The following is a 5595-nucleotide window of genomic DNA, read 5'->3' as shown; positions in this document are numbered from 1 at the left end:
GTTGAAATTCTCATTGTGTTCATCCATTTTTCTGCAAAGTTCAGTGAGCAACGTTATAACCATTATTTTGAACTCTTTATCAGGTAGATTACCTACCTCTGTTTTATTTAGTGTGTGTGTGTGTGTGTGTGTGTGTGTGTGTGTGTGAGGTTTTGTCTTGTACTTTCATTTGGAACACACTTCTTTATTTCTTCACTTTGCCTAACTCTCTGTATTGTTTCCATGTATATTATTGGGTAGATCAGCTACATCTCCAGTCTTAAAGAAGTGGTCTTATGTAGAAAATTTCCTGCTTATAAGAGAAATACCCTCTGTTCACTAGAGTCAACTGCTCCTGGGGTATCCTGTGCATAGGCTGAATGTACCTTCCTGTTGTGCCAATGCCACAGTTGCTGCAGGTGCTCTAGTGGGTGGGGCTGGCCCCCAGGACAGCTGGGTGTGAGGACTGTTGGTGCTTTAATGGGTGCATCTAGTCTGCAGTGGGCCTGGCTATGAGGCTTGGCCATGGTTACTGCCCTTATGGGCAGTGTTGGCCCTGGTGTGGATGGTTGTGGGGGCAGTTGTAATATTTGAGGGTGCACCTGTGAGTGGGGCTGATCCTCTGAGGTGGGAGCTGCTTTAGGTTGGTGCTGGTTTTAACCAAGACTGCCTGCCAGGAGTGGTGGGGAGTGGCTTTGGAGCTGCTTCAGAGGGACAAGGCAGATTCGATGGGGCTGGTCCTCAGGAAACTGCTATGGTGGGGAACGTGGCGTTAGCTAGGTTGGTGTAGAGTGACAGAAATGGCATCCACCAGCACTGTGCCAACTATATGGAAAGAGAGTAAAAACAAAAAAAAAAATTGGCATCTGCCAGTGCTTCTGTCCCTGGAGAATGTTCCACCAGATCACTGTCCTCCACACACACCCTGAAAGTAATCAGTATCTTCTTGTATGACCCAGGTGCTTTTTAACCTACTGCCTCTGCACTGGAAATGAATGTGTGAGTTTGTGTTTGAGCTCTTCAAGAGCAAGATCCTGATTTCCTATAGCCCTTGGGATCTTCTGGACATAAGCCCCACTGGTCTTCAAAGCCAGACATTATGGGGTCTTTTCTTTCCAGTGTAAGTCCCCAGGTCTGGGGAACTGATATGAGGCTCAAACCCCTCTCTTCATAAAGAGGACCTCTGTGTTTATGATATCTCCTTCCATCTGTGTGTCATGCACCGAGAGTGTGGGTCCTGACTAGACTGCATCTCTGCCCTTCCTACCAATCTCAATGTGTTTTTTCTTTATACCCTTGTAGAAAAGTTGTTTAGTTAATCTTCTGGCTGTTTTCAGAGAGAATTATTTTATGTGTAGCTGTAGTTTTTGTGTGTCTGTGAGAGGAGGTGAGCTCAGGATTTTCCTACCCCACCATTTTAATCCTCTCTCCTAAAAAACAAATTTTATTTATTTTATTTTATTTTTTTTGTGGTGTGCGGGCCTCTCACTGTTGTGGCCTTTCCCGTTGCAGAGCACAGGCTCCGGACGCACAAGTTCAGCGGCCATGGCTCACGGACCTAGCCGCTCCACAGCATGTGGGATCTTCCCGGACCGGGGCACGAACCCATGTCCCCTGCATCGGCAGGCGGACTCTCAACAACTGCGCCACCAGGGAAGCCCCTAAAAAACAAATTTTGAAAGCACCAGAGAATAACACATTGCATAGAAGGAAATAAAATTTTAAATTCTGTAGGCTTTTCATCAGCGACTATAATAACCAGAAGATAGTGAAACAAAATCTTTAATGTAGTGACAAAATTAGAAGTTGTGCTGTGTGCTGTTTGCTCTGAGACCACATTTCCCTTGGGATGCTTGCAGCTAATGACTGAGTACAGAATGGACACTAAGGCAGGCCCAATACTATAAAATATGGGATTTTTCTGAGTGCTGACTTTGGGTCCAGAACTCCTCATCAGCCTGGCCAAAATTTTGTTAGAACTATGCTATATTCTGAGACTCTTCCCTCGCAGTCCCTCTTTCTTCCCTCCCTCTCCTTCACAAAGGTTAGACCTGCATCATAATCTGATAGTTCTCCTTACTTTTCTGACTCTCTGTTTTCTCTGGCATAGTCATTTATACCCCAAACTTCTGGTGCATCTAAATTCCATTTTGACATTTACTTCTTGGAGGATCAGAACTAATGCAATAGGCAGCTTTCTTCTCCTTTTTCTAGAGCTGATGAAAGAGGAGTCTGTTTTATAGAGGACACCTCTAGGAAAATACTAAAGGAAAGAAAAATATTAGAAAACTTCTTACTTTGGTCTTTATCATTTTGTAGGTTAAGGGAGTTAAAAGCCCTTTAAATATTCTGCCCCTCTATTATTCTGTTTCTGAATGATAAGAATATATTTTATGCCCCTGGAGCCTCTGTTCTGAAGCCTCTGTCCTAGAAATGTATTACTGCACAACCAATGGTATTGAAAGGGCTGAATGAGAGAGTTGAATTAGGTAATAACATTAGAAAAATATTGAGCTGCTGGTACATAAAATTCTTCTGTATTATTGTATGAGAAATTATAGGTATTGTGTTAAAAAGTTAAATAGATTTTTACAAAAAACCCTCATTAAGAATTTTAGGGCTTCCCTGGTGGCACAGTGGTTGAGAGTCCGCCTGCCGATGCAGGGGACACGGGTTCGTGCCCCGGTCCGGGAAGATCCCACATGCCGCGGAGCAGCTGGGCCCGTGAGCCATGGCCGCTGAGCCTGTGCGTCCAGAGCCTGTGCTCCGCAACGGGAGAGGCCACAACAGTGAGAGGCCCGCGTACCGGAAAAAAAAAAGAATTTTAGTGTTACTATGTATTAACACTTTGAAATTAAAATTAAGTATTGAGCATCTAAAAATTTTAAATTAACTGATTAATTTTACAGTTATTAAGAATAATTTTACTTTCTGAAAATAGCTTCATGTTATTTTCAAAACTTATTCTCCACCTTCATTGCTTATAACCTGTCACTTAAAACTTTTAACTTTATCCTGTTATAGTTTTCCATTTTCACTGTCATCACCCTAACATAGATCTTCAGCTTTTCATATCTAGAGTGCTGAAATAGCTTTGAACTTCTTTCTCTGACCCAGCTGTGGTAAGTAACAGTCTTCGGAGTCAGAAGCCTGAGTTTCAGCCCCTTTGTTGTATCATGCTAACTTTGTGATTATAGAAATATAAACTTAAAGTTTATATGTCTCCATTTCTCATCTGTTCAAAAGTTTAAATGGACATATACACACAAAGCATAAGTGACAGGTCTTGAACTTGTCTGCACCAAGTCAATGATGAATATTGTCATAAAAGTACCTATTTCTAGCATCACACTGCTTGAAATCCTTCAATGTTTTCCCATTTGCTTTGGAATCAGCCTTAATCTTTCTTTTGATCTTAACTACTTATAATTGCTCTTTCCTAGTTTTCCACTTGACAGATATTTATTGAGCACCTACTGTGTGCCAGGTATGGCAATTTTTTCTGTTCCCAACATATACAACCAGCTCCAAACTCTGGAGAGGCCTGGCTTCTCACTGTACCATCAGAATATTTGGTTTGTGTCTGCTTCAGAATCTTCCCTTCTCTATTATACCCTTTACTTTAATTTCATTTTCCCCCAAAGTATTTATTGAATGCCTAATATGTGCCATACATTGTGTAAAAGACTGACAGCACACACAGCAAAGACAGTTTTACTCTCAAGTTACTTACAGATTAGTGAGGAAAACATACAACTAAATTGGAAGTTAAAAGTCCCTGTGTTGAGTTCTATTATAATAGAAAGTACCATGTGCTTTTGGACAGCAAAAAGAAGGAAATACCCAATATGAGCCTGAATCTGAAATCTGAAGAATGAAAATGGATTAGGTATGGTTGTGGGAGGGAGTTTAGAATGAGGCATGTAGGACATGTGGCCAGTGATGGGAGAAGTGTGAGCAAGAAGTTTCAGGGAGAGGATGCAAGTTGCGAGGTGCCCATTGGCCAAGAGAAGATGTGGTATTTTCCATGAACGAACATAACTTTATGATAATTAGACCATAGTGTGAGTGAAAGAGTGCTTAAAAAATGAGGCCAAGGAGGTAATCAAAAATGAGATCATATAGAATTATGTAAGAACTTGGTAAATAATTTAATATTTTCCTAAGGACAGTGGGAAGGGATTTAAGCAGGGGAATGGAAAACGTAGATGTGAGTTTTAGAAGATCATCTGATTAGAACTGACTGAATGGGGCAAGAAGGAAGAAATTGAGAAGATTAGGGACCCATGGAAAATAGTCAAGGTAAAAGGTAATGATGACCTGAATTAGGTAGTTCAGTAAGACTAGAGGACTAGAGAGATATGGATATGATTTTACATTTATTTGTGATATCATTTTAATTTTATTTTTCATTTTAATCTAAGCTCCACAGAGTGCTATTTTTGCTGGTCATGTATTTTTCCATGCATAGAAAAGTGCCAAGAATACATAATATTTCAAGATATATTTTTGAAATATAAGATATTGAAAGATAGATTAGCAAAAAATTAATATTTTAAAGTTGACAAGAAATGTGACTGTTTCAATGTGGGAGCCAAAAAATTCTAGTAACATGTCTTGGTCTGGCTTGACCAAATAGGTACATGATGGCACAAATAACTAAGAAAGATAATACAGGAGATGGAATACAGGTTTAGTGAAGAAGAAAATAAGAGCAGTTTTGGACATATTGAGTTCCAAATGACTGGGGAATTAACGTTTGGAGATTTCTAGTAAACATCATTTGAATATTGAGATCTTGAGCTTAAAAGCTAGATCTGAGCTGGAGACAGAGCTCTAATAGTTAAGAACAATACATGTCACTCGTACAGTAAGTAATTAAATGTTGCAGGCCTGGATCCAATTTATATATATTTTTATATATAAATTTAATACAACAATGTTATAAAATAGGTATGATGTTATTAGCCCCATTTCACAAATGGTAAATTTGAGGTTTATTGAAATTAAGTGTTTTTCCCAAGTTTACACAGCTCACAAGTGGTGGAGCTGTGATTTGAACCCAAACAGTCTGTATCCAGCATCACATGGTTTTAACCACAATGACGCACTGCCTCTCCTTTAATAACTTCTTAATATAGATGATAGCTAAAGCTGAGGAACTTAACACAATAAGTCAGGGAGATGCTATTATCAAAAATGAGGTGATGATAAGAAACACAACCTTAGGGCTGTGAATAGAAATGTTGTCAATAAATGTGACTATAATATGATCAGAAAGAAAGTGGGGTTGGAGGGACCAGAAACCACAGTGTCACAAAGACAAAAGGAGACAAAGTTTCAAGTACTAAGCCTACAGAGAGTGTCAAAAGCTACTGGACACTCATGAAGATAAGTATTACAAAGTTTTCTTGGCAAAAAAGAAATCATTGGTGATCATGGAAGAAGTAGCTTCAGCACTGTGGTAGGAAGGGAAACCTATCTTTAGAACTGTGTGGTTGGAGATGAAGTAGAAACACAAATGTAAAAAATGTATTTTAAAGTTTTAAATGGAGGAGAGAGAAAGGATAGAAGTTGAGCATTAAGTGGAATTTAGGAAGTGTTTATGTGGTTGGT

Source organism: Pseudorca crassidens, chromosome 5, assembly GCF_039906515.1.
Source record: "Pseudorca crassidens isolate mPseCra1 chromosome 5, mPseCra1.hap1, whole genome shotgun sequence".
Lineage (NCBI taxonomy): Eukaryota > Metazoa > Chordata > Mammalia > Artiodactyla > Delphinidae > Pseudorca > Pseudorca crassidens.
The sequence above is the reverse complement of the archived record's forward strand: the minus strand, read 5'-3'. Positions refer to the sequence as shown.